At 37.9% G+C, this 18,561-nt stretch overlaps 1 pseudogene; it reads right to left on the reverse strand.

Moving 5' to 3' along the window:
• Positions 1-2,966: 2,966 nt before the first annotated feature.
• LOC102823415 lies at positions 2,967-4,137 on the reverse strand (annotated as a pseudogene).
• Positions 4,138-18,561: the final 14,424 nt, after the last annotated feature.

Below are 18,561 nucleotides of genomic sequence, written 5' to 3' on the forward strand. Positions count from 1 at the left end.
AAGACAGGCTTACAAGCTTTCTATGGTGATATTTCTAGCTACTCCTTTCTCTCCCCCTCCAGTGTCTATTTTATAATATAATGCAAGGAAAAGCAAAATTCAAAACGACAGCCAAGCATCTTAACATTATTTTCCCCTTTTCCCCATTCCAACCATGTCTCAATCTGTGTATCCCAGAGCCCTGTTGTTCCAAGGTTGTGCATACATCAATATTTACCTCTGTACCACTTAGCCCATGAAAACTTGCCTAATTGTTCTCCCATCTGCTTTGTTCTTTCATTTCCCTCTCCCTTCTTGTATATTGCTCCCCTCCTCAGTACCCAAACTATCCTATGTCTATTCCTTGCCCTGTACTCCACCTTCCCCTCCTTCCCCTTACCCCAACCCCACATCGCAGCAACCAGCAAAGAATACCCTCCCACTTAGTATGGGTTCTTTTTCTTTGTCTTTTACAGTAGTCCTATGCAGTATTTCTCCATTTGTGACTGACTAATTTTACTCAACATAATGTCCTCAAGGTTCATCCATGTTCTGCGGTGGCTTGCAGCTTCCTTGTTATTCTTCAGGGTAGCATAGTATTACATTGTGCATATGTACCACAGTGTGTTTACCCATTCTTCAGTTGATGGGCACTTTGGCTGTCTCCATCTTTTTGCTATTGTAAATAGTGCTGCTATGAACATTGGTGTGCATATATCTACTCGTGCATGTTATGGCTCGTATTTTTTGTGCGTAAATACCAAGTAAAGGAATTGCTGAATCATAAAAAAGAAGCTCTGGTAGCGTAGTGGTTATGAATCAGACTGCGAGCCTCAAGGTCAGCAGTTCGAAACTACCAGTGGTTCCGCAGGAGAAAGATGAGGCAGTCTGCTCCTGTAAAGATTTATAGCCTCGGAAACCCTGTGTAGGGTCGCTATGAGTCGGAACCGACCCCACGGCACACAACAACAACAACAAGGTATTTCTATTCCCAACCTCCTGAGGAAGCGCCATATTGCTTTCCAGAGACGTTGGACCATTTTGCAGTCCCATCAGCAATGCAGGAGTGTTCCAGTCTCTCCACATCCCCACCAGCATTTATTGTCCTCTACTTTTTTGATCTTTGCTGTTATTGCTGGTGTGAGATGATATCTCATTGTTGTTTTGATTTGCATCTCTCTATTGGCTAATGATTGTGAATATTTCTTCATATGTTTGTTGGCTGCCCAGATCTCTTCCTTGGTGAAGTGTCTGTTCCTGTCATGTGCCCATTTTTTTATTTCAGTTATTTGTCTTTTTCTTATAGAGGTATTGTAGTTTCCTATATATTTTAGAAATGAGTTGTTCTATCCTTTTTTGAAAGTGGTGTATTAAAATCTCCCACTATTATTGTAGATTTGTCAATTTCTTTCTTCAATTCTAGTAGTGTTTTCTTTATATATCTTGGGGCTCTCACATTGGTAGCATAAATATTTATTATGGTTATTCATCTTGTAGGATTAACCCTTTAATCATGAGGTAGTGTCCTTCTCTATCTCTTATGATGGTTTTTGACTTAAAGTTTATTTTATAAGACATTAATATTGCTACCCTTTCTCATTTTTTATTGCAATTAGCTTGGTTTATATTTTTTCCATACTTAAATTTTTAATCTCTTTTTTCTTTGTGTGCAAAGTATGTTTCTTGCAAGAAAACAGGGTCCTGTTTTCTATCCATTCTGTCATTCTCTATCTCTTAACTGGTACATTTAATCCATTAACAGTCAGTGTAACTATTGATCAATATGACTTAATTAAGGAGCTCTGGCAGCCTACATGTTATGAATCAGGCTGTTATCCTCAAGGTCAGCAGTTTGAAACTACCAGCTGTTCCGCAGGAGAAAGATGAGGCTTTCTGTTCCTATAAACATTTACAGCCTCAGAAACGCTGTGCAAGGTCACTATGAGTCAGAACCCACTCCACGGTACTTTACAACAACAACATCACTTAATTGCTCTCACTATGTGTGTGTGTGTGTGTGTGTGTGTGTGTGTGTGTTGCTACTGGTTCATTTGTGCTGCATGCCTTACTGTGCTGAGTTTGTGTTTTTAGTGTTTTTTCTTGTCAGTTTCTTCTTGGTGTTAATGTTTCCATGTTCTTCTTGGAGCTCTTCTTGCTATGTTGTGAAGTATTGATTTTCTTTGAGGTTACCTTATGATTTACTAACATTTTCTTCCATTTGAGACAGTCTATTTTATCCTGCAATCTACCTGACCTCCTCACCACCTGGATCTCTGTTCCTATATTTTTCTCTTTAACATTGCCATTATTTTCTCTTTGACTGACCTCCCAGGTCCTCTGAATTGGTTGTTGTAATGTTGTTCTATTCTGGACTCTTCTATCTATTGACTGAGTTCTGGATGATGTTGCCACGTGTGTGAATCTAACTCCCTTTAGGATGTTTTGCTCAAAACAAAACAAAACAAAACAAAAACAAATAATGTTTATTTTTAAACAACAAAACACTGCCATTGAGTTGATTCTTACTCACAGAGACCCTATATAGAGCTGTCAAGACTGTAAATCTTCAGTGGGACAGACAGTCATTTTTCTCCTGTAGAAAGAGACTGGTGGGTTTGAATCACTGACTCTGTGGTTATCACCCAATGCTTATCCCACAGTGCCACCAGGGCTCTTTAAATTGCTTATATAGTTCCCAAAATAACTTAAATACATCAAAAATGTTTTTCATATAGATGAAGTTTCAGTCTAGGCAAAGAGTATATGCAGTTTAAAATGAGATAAAACAGAACAAAACTAAGAACTTTCTTTTCACAATAAAGTGTTGGCTTTCTTGAATGTAACCACAGATGCTTTTCTCCAGGCCCAGGCTTTTTTGAGAAACGATGGCCAAGTGTTGTTCATCCTTAGCAAGGTTCGCAACAGTCTGTATTCTTGGTAACCCGCTGGAGTCTGAAAGTATCAACATTTCCAATTCATCTCTACTGTTACTTGTTGAACTGGAAAGAATAGATTCCATGATCTGAGAGAGTAGCCACTATCACTAGACTCTGCTGGCCGTTGTTCTCCTCAACAGAAACTCTGGAAGAGGGTACAGGTGTGTACTGGGAGATGTAAGCTCTTTGCGCAGTTGTAGCTGTTGGCATATATGTGCCAGGGCTGCTGAGAGGTCTGGGTAAGAGGTCCCATCATGGAGGCAGGCTGAAGAGAAAGGGGGTGATCCATTCCTGGTATCAGAACTGAACCTGAAGGTACATCCAAGATGTGTTAGGTACTTGCAGAGGAGATGTCTGATATGAAGATACAAGCAATGGAAGATATGGGGACAATGTGGACTGAGCAAGCATCCTGTTAGGAGTGATGTTATAAGGGTTTGGGTAAAACCCACTTTGAAGAGCTGTGGAGAGGTCATGACCACGCCCCCCCCCCCCCATATCTCCATTCCTTGGCCAGGCCCATTCATTTTGTACAAATTGTCCTTGGTTCTGTCGTTTCTTTGGCCCACCATAATCAAATTTGCAAAGCAAGGAATGAGATGGGGCTAGTACTCAGGGGGTGTCTTAAAATATTTTCCATTAAAGTGGGTGATGATGGCTTCACACTTCTCTGTGGACTCCATGCTTGCAAAGCCAACCCTCTGCTAGTACCACTGGTGTCTCAAAGAATTCAGGCAGAGATAACCTGGCCAAAGGGCTTCAGCATCCACTCCAATTCTTGCTCATCCATTGACAGTGGGAGGTTTGAGATGTATAAATTTGTGGGCTCCTGCTCCTGTTTCTTTGTCATCTGTGCCTGCACACCACTGGCTTTTAGAGCTGTTACAGCTTTCTGTGTTGCTAAAGGGCTGTCAAAGTCCACAAAGCCATAGTCTTTGCATTTGTGTGTGTCTTCCAGTATGGCTTTTGTGGAGATAATATTGCCATATGGCTGAAACAGCTTAACTAAGTCCTGGTCAGTAGTTCCTGGTTGCAATCTCCAGATGTACAGGTTGGTTTTGCTCATCTGGTCATTTCCATTGCTCCCACTGCTGCTACTAGTATCTCTGTTGCTTGGACTAGGTGGTATCATCTGCTGAGCCAATGACACATATGGCTTCTTGTTGTTCTTGTTATAGCCAAAAGTCGGAATCCCAGGTCTGGAAGTCACAGATAGCAGCATTTTCTCTTTAATGTTAGGGAGCTGAGAGAGGCCCTTTAGGATGTTTTGAAGTACTAGGTTGGCTTTGTTTATCCTTAGCTTCTGTTTATCCAGGAATGTTTTGACTGCACCTTCATATTTTATTGACAGCTTTGCTGGGTGGATGACTTTTTTTTTTTTTTTAATGTTTTATTGTGAATATGTGATAGTTTACAGGGGAGAACATTAGTTTTGCATTTAGTTTTACATTCATCTTATCATATATTGTTTCATTGCCATGGTTACAATCCTCTCCATGCATCATCAACCAACCAAAGGGTATACCCTACAAGCTTGTCCCTAGTCATCAGCACACAGCCCCTCTCCCTCTCCAAGTCTAAAGTCCCCAGCCACTCCATCTCTCCATGTCATTGTCTCTGCCTCCGTCTCTGGCATCGTTGCATCTCTGGGTACAGTCCCACTCTCTGCTCTTCTACTTTGATGGTCCCAGGGACCTCCGCTCCTAGACTGCAAAATCAATCACTTCCCTCCTTGCTACAAAATGTCTACCTTTACATTTCCAACCCTCACAATGGGTCCTGATAACAATTATTCACCACTGTATCTTCATTTCCTTTCATCAGCCCCACCTAGACAGATTGGATACTACTCAGTGGAGAATCTACCCTCCTCTACACCCTCTGGATCTAGGTTTCCTCTTAAAAGCTTGTAAGCCAGTCACTTCTTGCCTTTGTGGCTCCCCCCACTTTGGGTAGCCACTGTCCAAGTTGACCATCCCTATCTACTTTGTGTATGGAGGGGGTGGGAATGATCCTTGCTGTAAAGATTTGTTCCCCCTTTTGAGCTACTGTATCCATAGGTGTAGGTCAAGTTCATCAAATTGTATCAGATTGCTCTTTTTTCCTCTTCTTTGTTCTTCTGGTTGAGCTCTGATCATCCAGTCATTGAAGCCAGGTCAAGTGGGTATTATCTGCAAGTGTGGGTGTTCTTGTGCATATGTCCTCTCTTCTTATCAGCTGGATGCTTCCCTCTCCACTCTAGTCTTCTTTGGCTATGTCATTGCCTCTGGGCCCAAGAGTCCCTAGGTCTTGCAACTAGGTCTGGGTGGATGATTCTTGGTTGGCAGTTTTGTTTATGTTTTTTGTTTTTTTCTTTTAAGGTTTTATATACATCTCTCCATCACTTTATTGCCTGCATGATTTCTGCTGAGAGATCAGAGCTTAATCTGATTTGCTTGCCTTTGTAAATAACATTTCTTTTTTCCCTGGCTGCTTTATTTTGGAGAGCTTGGTTATGATATGTCTTGGTGACATTTTTTTTTTAGGGTCTATTCTTCCTTGGCTTCGTTGAGCTTCATGAATACTTATCTTTTTATCCTTCAAGATGTTAGGGAGATTTTCTTCCAGAAGGTCCATAACTATCTCCTCTATGGGCTTCTGTGATTCTTCCTATTCTGAATGCCAATAATTCTTAACTTATTCCTCTTCATGTTGTACAACATGAATCATAGGCTCTCTTCAGAGTTTTTTTTATCCTTTTACCTGCTTGCTCTTCTATCTTAGCAGTATTGACTGATATGTCTTCCAACTCGATGGTTCTGGCTTTTTTCTCTTCAGTTCTACTCCTTTGCCCTCTCAGTGTATTGTCCATTTTGGATATTTTATTATTAATCATTTGGACCTCTTTAACAGGTTTTGAATTGTTTCCAATGCTATATCTATCTTATTTGAATGCTCCCATATCACTTTCCTGACTTTGCCCTTACTTTCCTCCTCCTCTATGTGAAACATTTGGATTTGTCTCCATATAATTTTCCTTAATTCCTTCAAGAAAGCACATCAAAAGTCGGCTCTCCTTCTAATGGGAAATCTCTGCCTACCTCCAGCTCATTTGTCTCAGTTACTCTTTTCTGTTTCTGGACATGTGCCGAGACTTTTTTTTTTTGTTTTTGCTTTTACTTTTGTTTCTTTTGGGGGGGACTTTTTGTTCCTACTTGTTTCCTTAGGGAGTGAGCTTTCTCTTCCTAAACTACCTAAGAAGAGACAGCAATTGTGGCCATATATAGCCATGCTGCAAGCATACCATATAATACTCCACCATCTGGGCAGCAGCCAATACCAACTGCTACACATTACATAGATATCTAACACTTGATAGGATTACTCACAGTTGAATCATAAGAGACATGAAAAGTGAAGCCTATCTCTGGAACTCATCCACAAGGAGGCACTCAGTAAGCTTAATAATACAGCAACATACATTCACTTAATCATTGAAAACACATATAACTATTGAAAATGTCCAAGAAACAACATAAGATCTCGGCACAGATTATAGGATCCTTCAATATGCTGTCTACAAGAGACATGCCTTGCACACAAAAACAAACATAGATTTTAAAGGAAAGGATGAAACAATATATATATATCAAGTTGGTGGCAATCAAAAATGTGGAGTGGCAATATTAATTTCTGATAAAATAGACTTAAGACAAAACCCAGCATAAGAGACAAAGTAGAACATTATTTCATGAATAAAAGGTCAATTGAACAAGAAGATATAATCATAATAAATATCTATGCTCCAATGAAAGAGCCTCAAAATACATAAATCAAACTCTAATACAATTGAAGAAATAAATAGACAGCTTTATAATAATAAAGAATATTTTAATATAACACTTTTGAAAAGCGACAAAACAACTGGAAAGAAACTCAACAAAGACACAGAGGTAGGCCTGTGGGAAGGAAGATGTGCCCTTTGGATATTTAAATGAATATATATTCTTTGTTCTGTATGTGTACATACATATAAATGGAGAAAAGATTGAAGTTGCCACAAACTTCATTTTGCCTTATCAACCATTAAAACTCATGGAAGCAGCAGTCAATAAATCAAAGGATGTATTGCATTAGGCAAATCTGCTACACAAAACCTCTTTAAATTGTTGAAGAGCAATGGTATTTTTAATAACCTCATATGTATGTGAACGTTGGACATTGAATAAGGAAGACTATAGGATAATTCATGCATTTGAGTTATGGTGTTGGAGGAGAATATTAAAAGTACCATGTATTGACAAAAGAACAAACAGATTTGTGTTGGAAGAAGTACAGCTAGAGTGCACCTTGGAAGCCAGGATGGCAAGCTTCATCTCTTATACTTCAGACATATTATCAGAAGGGACCAGTCACTGGAGAACAATATTATGTTTGGTAAAGTGGAGGCTCAGCAATAAAAGAGGTAGACACCCCAATGAGATGGATTAGCAGAGTGGAAGCAGTGATGGACTCAGGCATAGCAATGCCCAGGACTGGGCAGTGTTGTGCATAGCATCGCTATGAGTAGATATTGACTCAATGGCACATAACAACAACAATACATGTATATCAAGTATTTTTGCTTTTCTGTTTGATAAAAATAGGATGCAAAAGTAGCCACAGGAAGGAAGCAGGATAACTGTTGTTGCAGAGAGGGGATTATAATCACTTAAATGAAACAAAACTTATGATAGGTTGCAAGTAAAGCTGATGATCTTGTCTGTTAACCTTCACTCAACTCACAATTAAAATAATTGTATAGGTCTAGCTGGCAGATGTGTTTAGAAAAAAACTCACATTTTAATATTTTTTTAAATAAAAGTTTCTATGATTTTTGTAGCAATAAAAAAGACAGAAGAACTAAACAACACAATCAACTTGACCTCATAGATTTGTACAGAGCACTCTGCCCAACAAAAGCACAATACTTATTTTACAGTGCACATGGAACATTCTTGAGAAAAGACCATATGTTAGGCCACAAAGCAAGCCACAATAAATTTTGAAACATCAAAATACTACAAACTATCTTTTCAGATCACAATGCTATTAAATTAAAATTCAATCATAGGATGATAAAAGAAACAATCAAATACAAGGAAACTGGATAATAGAACAAATTAAATAATTAAATAAGCAAAAATTTAAAAATTCCTGGAAGCAAAAGAGAATGAAAACAAAATATACCAAAACCTTTGCGACACGGAAAAATCATTGTTTAGAGGCAATATATAGCAATAATTGAAAACATCCAAAAAGAAGAAATAATGAAAATCAACACATTAAAACATTTCTAACAAACAGAAAAAGGTCAGTAAGGTAAGCCTACAAATGCCAGAAGAAATAAAATAATAAAGACTTGAGCAGAAATAAATGAATCAGAAAACAGGAAAACAACAACAACAAACAGCAAGATTAACAAGACAAGTTGAGTTTTTGAAAGGATTAACAAAAGTGACAAACCACTGGCAATTCTAACAAAAGAAAAGAAGGAAAAGTTGCATTAAATCACAAGAAACTATGAGTGACATCACAACAGAACCAACATAAATAAACAGACAATAACAGAATATTATGGAGAGTTGTATTCCAATAAATTTGAAAAATTAGAAGAAATCAATATTTTTTAGAAAAACACTACTTACCCAAACTAACACAGAGAGAAGACAAAAATTTGAATATATATATATATATATATATCTCACACCATTAAAACATTCCAAACAAACAAACAAATAGCCCAGGCCCAAATGGCTTTACAGGTGAATTTTAGCAAACATTGAGAGACAAGCTGACACTAATTTTGCTAAAACTATTCTAGAACATAGAAAAGGATGGAAAACTCCTTTACATATTTATGAAGCAAGCATAACTCATACAAAATGAGGTGAAGACAGCATTAAAGAGAAAATTATAGACCAATCCATGAAAAATGATCCAAAAATTCACAACAAAATCCTAGCCAATAAATGCGATATTTTATATATAACTTAGATATAATTTATGTATGCATAATTTTATATATAAATTTATATATATATATATGTATATATAATTTTATATATAAAATACATAACAATTTTATATATAAAATACATAAATGGTAAATAGTGATGTACACACAACCTGTGAACAACAGGACTCTCTGATACAGGTATCCAGACATAGTCAGATCAGATAAAAGAAGGGAAATAATGTTAAATGGCTTGACTATCTTATGGATATTGTTTTTCCTTGCTTTCTGTTATAAAGTAGACATTTAAGTGAGATAGAAAGGAATATTCGGAAATATGATTACAGAAAGCTTGTAAGTTCATCTTCAGCCTGTATCTAATTGGATAAGATAAAATGGGGACTACAACTTGCCCAGGAAAATAGGTTTTCTGGAATCCTGAGCTGCACACAAAACCTTCTGAGGTCGGACATTTCTACTTGAAAAGATATGTAGACCAACTTAGTATGACTAGAGGAACAGAAGATACTTTTTGAAAGAAAGACAAGCAAGAGAAAAGGTAGACTATTTGACTGATGATACAAACTTGTTTGCTGAAAGTGAAGAGGACTCGAAACATTTACTGATGAAGATCAAAGAGCACAGCCTTCGGTATGGATTGCATCTCAATGTCAAGAAAACAAAAGTCCTCACCAGTGAACCATTAAACAACATTCTTATCAAAGGAGAAAAGATTGAAATTGTCAAGGACTTCATTCTTCTTGGATCAACTATCAACTTTCATGGAAGCAGCAGTGAAGAGCTCAGAAGACGTATTGCATGAGGCAAATCTGCTGCAACGGAACTTTTTAAAGTGTTGAAGAGCAAAGATGTCGGCTTGAAGACTAAGGTGCGCCTGACCCAAGCGATGGTATTTTCAATAACGTCATATGGATGCAAAAGCTAGACAGTGAATAAGGAAGATCATAGAAGAATTGATGCCTTTGAATTGTGGTGTTGGATGAGAATACTAAAAGTGCCATGGACTGCCAAAAGAACCAATAGATCTGTTTTGGAAGAAGTACAGCCAGAATGCTCCTTGGAGGCCAAGATGGCAAACTTTTCCTCTCATACTTTGGACATACTGTCAGGAGGGAACAGTCACTGGAGAAGGATGTCATGCTGGGTAAGATGGAGGGTCGGGGGAAAAGAGGAAGACCCTCAACGAGATGGATCGTCCAGGTGGCATCATTGATGGCGTCAAGTGTGGCAGCGGTAGTGAGGTTGGCCCAGTATCAGACATTGTTTCGTTCGGCTGTGCATAAGATCGCTATGAGTCGGTTCTGACAACAACAACATTTGACTGTTAGACTATCAAGCAAGCTGTTTGCCTTGGAGCCATCATGGCAAGAGAAGTCAGCCCATCAAGGTAATTCCCCTTCTAAGACTGAAACTCAAAGAGAACACACAAGCAGTCTTGTATGCTTGCTGGAGACAGCCCTGGTCTACTTGTAAGTGGAAGTGGGGAAAATGTAGCAATGAAGACATGGGCTGAGTTTGAAATGACAAAAAAGGAAGGACTGGCTGGTCAGAAATTTAGTGAGATGTGTGAACTTGTGAGCCTATGGACACTGACATAGCTACTGGAGGCTAGAGCTGAGAGTGAAGTGGCCAGTTAGTATGAAGTGGGGGAGGGGAGGTGTGTAAGAAATCCCACACTGGTAGATAGTACCTATTTGACATAGCTGGATGGCTGGCCAACCAGAACTTGACCACATGAAGATAATGATGTTTGACACAGGTAGCAAGCATAAACTGCTACAGCTTAATGAACTAGACCTTTTCTTATGGATATTGTTGTTGTTAGGTGCCATCGAGTCAGTACGGATGCATAGTGACTCTATGCACAACAGAATGAAACACTGCCCAATCCTGGGCCAACCTCACAATTGTTGCCACACTTGACCCCATTGATGCTGCCATTCTGCCAATCCATCTCACTGGGGAAGAGGGGGTCTTCCTCTTTTTCTGTGACCCTCCACCTTACCAAACATCATATCCTTCTCCAGTGACTGGTCCCTCCTGGCAATATGTCCGAAGTATGAGAGACAAAGTTTGGCCATCCTGGTCTCCAAGGAGCACTCTGGCTGCACTTCTTCCAACACAGATCTGTTGGTTCTTTTTTCAGCCCATGGCACTTTAAATATTCTCCTTCAACACCATAACTCAAAAGCATCAATTCTTCTACGGTCTTTCTTATTCACTCTCCAGTTTTCACATGCATATGAGGTTATTGAAACTACCATGGCTTGGGTCAGGCATATGTTAGTCCTCAAGCTGACATCTTTGCTCTTCAACACTTAAAAAAGGTCTTGTGCAACAGATTTGCCTAATGCAATACGTCATTTGATTTCTTGACTGCTGCTTCCATGAGTGTTAATTGATCCAAGAAGAATGAAGTCCTTGACAGCTTCAATTTTTTCTCCATTGATAACAATGTTGTTTATTGGTCCAGTTGCTTATGGATGTAGTTGCTCAAAATTCCAACCCAAGAGAAGGACTCTTCATGAGTACATTGGGCTGATAGGGATGGGCAACTTAGACATTGGCTGTGAAAAATAGGGCACTATAAAGGTACAAAGTGACTGGCTTACAAGCTTTCATGAGTGTGCTTAGTTTCAGAACCAGGGGGAGAGGGATAAGGTAGAATCCCCACTGAATAGTTTTCCTTTTTTTCCGGATGGGTCTCATAGTAAAAGGGGATGAGGGAAAATGCGGATAGGTTTTTACATTTCAATTGTGTGCAATTGCTATCAGGACTAATTGTGATTGTTGCAACTGTAACAAAAGTGTAACAAAACGATGTGTAACTAAAAGTGGGGAGTAGTTAATCTTCCATTTCAGGAACAGAGAACCCTAGGACCAGCAAAAGTGAAGAACATAAGTGGGGCATGGGATCCTAACCAGAACAAAAGAGATGGTGGCAGAGGCGATAACACAGAGATACAGCAACTGAGAACTCTAGGCCCATGGAGTGAGAAAGGCTGTTTGCCTGCAGACAGAAGGCTGGCATGCAAAGTGTGTCCTTTGTACATTTAAATGAATATGTATTTTTTGCTTTTTAAGTGCATAGCTAAATACTGTTGACTGATGGTACATGGAGGAGATTATATTCGTTGCAATGAAATAAAATATGGCTTGTTGCTGTAAAAATGATAATCTGCCCTATAAACTTTCACTCAATTCACAATAAAAAAATGTTTTTAATCCTATCCAATAGAATTCTACAATATATCAAAAATATCATGACCAGGATTGATTCATACCAAGGATGCAAAGGCAGTTCAATAGTAGAAAAACAATAAAAATAATCCAACAAATAAATTTAAAAAAGGAAACGAAAGCCATGATCATGTCAATTGATGCAGAAAAGGCATTTGACAAAACACACCATCCATTCTAGATAAAAACACTCAACAAACTAGGAATTAAAAGGACATTCCTCAACATAATTAAAAGCATATATATAAATCCAAAAGTCAACATTACTCTCAATGAAACAAAACTGAATGCATCCCTTCTGTGAACAGGAACCAGACAAGGATGCCCTTTGTCACCGCTTCTACTCAATATTGTGTTGGAAGTCTTAGCCAGAGCTATAAAGCAAGACCGGGAAATTAAAGTGATCCAAACTGGCAAATAAGAAGTAAAAACTTCCCTATTTGCAGAGGACATGATTGTATACATAGAAAATCCCAAAGACGCAGCAAGAAAATTATTGAAACTCGCTGAAACATTCAGCATAGAGGCAAGGTACAAGATCAACATAAAAAAAAATAAGTTGGATTCTTCTATACTAATAATGACAGCTCTGAAAAGGAAGTCAGGAAAACAATACCATTTACAATAGACACCCAAAAGATGAAATACTTAGGAGTAACTCTAACCAGAGAAACAAAAGACCTATACAAAGAAAACTACAAACAGTACTATAAGAAACCAAAAGAGATTTTTAAAAATAGAAGAAAAATCCATGCTGTTCGATAGGAAGATCTAACAATATGAAAATGTCAATATTACCCAAAGCACTATATAGATATAGTGCAATCCCAATCCTGATGCTAACATCATTCTTTAGAGATGGAAAAAATGATCATGAACTTTATAGGGAAAAAAAGAGACCTTAGATAAGCAAAGCACTGCTTAAGAAGTAAAAAAACGTTGGAGGCCTCTCACTCCTGAATTGCAAAATTTACTACACAGTTACAGTGGTCAAAACAGCCTGGTACTGGTACAACAAAAGATGCATAGATCAATGGAACTGAATTGAGAATCCAGAAGTAAGTCTATCCACATACTGATCAAAGGATCAAAACACATTAAATGGGAAAGACATAGTCTCTTAAACAAATGGTGCTGGCAAAACTGGAAATCCATTTTCAAAAGAATGAAACAAGACCTATATGTAACACCATATACAAAGACAAATGCAACATGGATTAAAGACCTAAATGTGAAATCTAGAATTATAAAGATCTTCAATGAAAAAATAGGGACAAACTTCAGGGCTCTAATGCATGGTATAAGTACACTATCTTACACTAGAAAAACAGAAGGAAAAGACACAAACACGGAAACAATAGAAGACAAAATAGCTGACTTGAACTTCCTAAAATTTAGGCACTTAAGTGCATCAAAAGATTTAGCAAAATATTTTAAAAAAGAATCCACAGACTGGGGAAATGTTTTTGCAACATATCTATTAGACAAGGGACTGATATCTAAAATGTACAGAAAACTACAGACTCCTGGTGTGGCACTGTAAGATCAGCACTGGACTGTGAACCACAAGTTCCACAATTCAAATCCACTAGCTGTTCTTTGGAAACCATATAAAGGGTTGCTATGAGTCGGAACCAACTCAACAGCACTTAACAACAACACCTGTAAAAGAAAAAGACAAACAACTCAATTTAAAAATGGGCACAGGACATGAATAGACACTTCTCCAAGGAAGACATTCAGGCAGCCAACAAACATATGAAGAAATGTTCACGATCCTTAGCCATTAAAAAGATGCAAATCAAAATAACAATGAGATATTATCTCACAACAGCATTAATAGTGAAGTTCAAAAAAACTGAAAATAGCAAATTTTGTTGAGGGTATGGAGAGACTAGAACCTTCCTACGTTGTCGGTGGGATGTTAAATGGTTCAACCACTCAGGAAAATGGTATGGTGCATCCTCAGTAAGTTAAAAACAGGAATACCTTATGACCCAACAATCCTTCTACTAGATATATATCTACAAGAAATACAAACCAGGACACAAGTAGATATAGGCGCACCAATGATCCTCACAGCACTATTCAAAATAACATAAAGATGGAGACAATCTAAGTGCCCATCAATGGACCAAACAAAGTTTGAACCAAACAAAGTTTGGTACATACACACAATAGAATACTATGCAGTGTTGAAGAATAATGTTATAATAATGTTCATCCATGTTATAAGATGTATAAAGCTGGAGGACAATGTGCTGAGTAAAATGATTTAATCACAAAGGACAAATGTTGTATGAGAACATTATTGTAAAAATTTAAGAAAAGGTTTCCACACTAACAGAAACATTCTTTGATGGTTACCAGGGGTGGAGGGTAGGAGGGAATGGAGCGTAATTCACTGGCTTGAGGGTAGACACATGTTAGCTAGAGTGATGGGGTAGCAGAAGAATCATAATGATAGGTGAAGGCACAGAGAGGTGTGCATGTGCTAAAGGTGATATAGGTAAATAGTGATATCAAATAGTGATATACAACCTTGAAACAACAGTGTTCTGTGCATAGATAAATGAATTGAGACATGGGCTGAATGGATAAAGGAGGAAGAGTAGGGTGTAATACTGAAAAAAAAAAAAAGTATAGTTATTACCTACATGATGAAATCTAACATGATATATATATCCCAAAATATATGAGTTTGGAAAAGAATATTTGTACGTGAGTTTCCTGAAATTACAACTATGAATGTGGTAAAGCATACAGTGGGCAAAATGGTGAAAACATCCTAGATATTATGAAACATCTTAAGGCAATGAGTTGCTGGGCTGTAGGCTCAGAAACATAGTCTCAGTGGACACCATGGCCAGTTGGCATAACATAGTCCACAAAGACAATGTTCTATATCCTACTTGGGTGAGCAGCATCTGGGATCTTGAAAACTCAGGTGTGGCTTTCCAAGGTGCAGCTATTGGTCTTACCGTGTGTGGAAAAAAGAAGAGTGAAAATAATTGAAGAGACTTGGAATCAATTGGCCCAATGGGCTAATGAAATATGTAAACACCAGTCTACCCAACTCTGAGACCAGAAGAACTAGACGGTTTACCACTATCAACTGCTGTGAAAGGGATCGCATTAGAGGATCACGTATGCAGTGGGAGAAAATGTGGTATAAAACTCAAAAATATTTTAAAAGAATAAAAGAAGACAAGGTATACAGAAAGAGACTGGACAAACCTGTGCCTATGGTCCTTGACCACACTTCAGGTATGGAAAGGAACTCACTCTTGTGACCCCGTTTCAGGCAAGCAGTAGATAAGTTTATGGGAGGGGGACAAACGGGCAGCATTTTCATAAAGATACAAATTTGAGAAGGAATGGGAAGGTGGGTGGAGTGTAAATATGAACCAGGATAACAGGGAAAAAGCAGGATAACTGTTTTTGCATTGAAGGGATTGTAATCATTGACATGAAACAAAATATATGATTTATTGAATGTAAAGCTAATGATCTTATCTGTAAACCTTCACTCAGTTCACAACAAAAAGTTAAATAAATAAAACATCACTGGAAAAAAATAAGTATAGTTATTACCTGCCTGATGAAATCTAATATTATGCACACCCTCATGATGTGATCATCTCTGATCTGATGTAATTATCCTATGTGTTGTAAATTCTCACTTCTATGATGTTAATGAGGCCAGATTCAATCTACATGATTAGATCATATCTTGATTCAATCTCTTTTGAAATATTAAAAGAGAGAAGTGAGCAGAGCTTACTTACTGCCACCATGAAAGAAAAGCTGGGAGTAAAGTGCATCCTTTGGACCTAGGGTCCCTGCACTCTGAAGCACAGGAAGACTGATGCCAAGATACTTGGACAACTCCATAGAATGTTAGGTCTATTGATGCTGAAAGAAGACAAGGACTTTTCTCTAAATCTAGTGCTCTGAATTAGTACTTCTAGCTTCCTAAACAGTAAGAGAATAAATTTATATTTGTTAAAGCCAAATAAAAAGTGGGGTGCTGCTCTAACAGACATCTAAAATGTGGAAACAATTTTGGGGCTGGTTAATGAACAGAGACTGGAAGAGTATGGCTGAAACATAAAAAATATATACTTGATTGAAACAATATGTCTGAAGTGATTAGCTTGACCTGGGATAAGCAGAGCAACAGAAAACGTACTTGAAATTCTTCATATTCTGACTCAAGATCCCTATAAATCCTCTTTCCCTTTTTCCTCCGAGAGGCAGTCTTTAAAGGACATGTAGTTCCTCTGCATCCTGCATTAAGCCTTACTTGCTTTACCATACCCCTACGAAAACCAGGAAGCTCTAAGCTTCTGTTTTGCACTAATAAGGGAAAAGACAAAAACTGGTAAGATGAAATGGTATGAGAAGTATTGAGTGGAAGAGAATAAAGAAACTGGGCTGAAGCAAGGTTAATATGAAAGTTGGCCTTTTAGAGTGAAAATGTTCTTTACAAAATAAAACTTTAGTCACTAACTTCAAAATCTGTTCTGAAACAATCTCTCAGAGCCTGCTATCTAGTCCTCTAAAAAAGGCCAGTCCATACTGTTTTCATTAAATTACTCACCTATTACTCACCAGGTCCTCACAGCAGGCAAATCCTTTAAACTAATCTAAAATTCTGCCATTACAATCTGCACCAATTTTTTTTCCCATTTTACCCAGTTTTCAGTGAATATGGATATAACAGCTGAACCATTGCTTTCCAAGCATTGATTCTTGCATGAAAATTGTTGTCAGACTGGAAAATCACCTTTGGACTACTTCTTAGTAACTATTAACTCATTGGACTAGTTACTTAATCTCACTGAGTCTCCACTTAAACAATCCGCCCTTATAAAATAGAATTGATACCACTTACACCCTTTGGTAAATGTAAAGAAAACAAAAATATTCAACATCATGATAAACGGAGAAAAGATTTAACTTGTCAAATAATTCATTTTGCTTGGATCCCCTATTAGAACTCATGGAAGCAGAAGTCAGGAAATCAAACAACATATTGCACTACGCAAATCTGCTGCACAAGACCTCTTTAAAGTGTTCAAGAGTAAAGATGTCAGTTTGAGGACTAAAGTGCACCTGACCCAAGGCATGGTGTGATTTATAGTCTCATATGCATGTGAAAGTTGGACAATGAGTAAAGAAGACCATAGAAGATTATGGTGCGGGAGAAGAATATTGGAAGTACCATGGGCTGCCAGAAGAACAAACAAATCTTGGAAGAAGTACAGACAGAACGCACCTTAGCAGACTTCATCTCTCATGCTTCAGGCATGAGAAGGTCCAGTCCCTGGAGAAGAACATCCTGATTGGTAAAGGGGATGGTCAGCGAAGAAGATTAAGTCCCCCAAAAAGATGGATTGGCAGAATAGAAGCAGCAATGGGTTCAAGTGCAAAAACTGTGAAGGTGGAGCACGACCAGACAGTGTTTTGTCTGTTGTGCATAGTGTCACTATGAGTCGGAACCGACTTGACAGTACATAAAAGCCCCCTTTGGTATTGGGAAGAATAGGCATTCCAGAACACTTCATTGTACTCATGAGGACCCTGTTCATAGACCAAGCGCTCAAACAGAACAGGGGGATACTGAATGGTTTAAAATCAGGAAAGATGTGTAACAGGTCTTCATCCTTTCACCATACTTAATCAATTGTATGCTAAACAAAAATCAGAGAAACTGGATTATATAAAGAAGAACATGGCATCAGAATTGGAGGAAGACTCATTAACAGCCTTCAATATACAAATGACACTATCTTGCTTGCTGGAAGCAAAAAAGATTTATATACTTACTGATGAAGATCAAAGACTACAGCATTCAGTATGGATTGCAACTCAATGAAAAGTAAGTAAAAATCTTCACAATTGGACCAATAAATAACATCATGATAAATGGAGAATAGACTTCATTTTGCTTAAATCCACAATCAATTCTCATGGAAGCAGCAGTCATTAATCAAACAACCGATTTCATTAAGCAAATATGCTGCAAAGACCTCTTTAAGGAGTTACAGAGCATAGATGTCAGTTTGAGAACTAAGGTGTGCCTTACTCAAGCCAAGTTATTTTCAGTCATCTCATACGTATGTAAAATTTGGGTAATGAATAAGGGAAAAAAAAACACAGAAAAATTGATGCATTTGAATTATGGTGCTTGGGAATAATATTGAAAGTACCATTAAAAACTTATGTACATCAAAAGACCTCACAAGAAGAGTAAAAAGGGAACCCACAGATTGGGAAAAAATCTTTTGCAATGACATATCAAACAAGGGACTTATTTCCAGAATATACAGGAAACTGCAACACCTCTACAAGAAAAAAACAAATAACCCAATTAAAAAGTGGGCACAGGATATGAACAGACACTTC

Source organism: Chrysochloris asiatica, unplaced genomic scaffold (assembly GCF_000296735.1).
Source record: "Chrysochloris asiatica unplaced genomic scaffold, ChrAsi1.0 scaffold00239, whole genome shotgun sequence".
Taxonomy (NCBI): Eukaryota; Metazoa; Chordata; class Mammalia; order Afrosoricida; family Chrysochloridae; genus Chrysochloris; species Chrysochloris asiatica.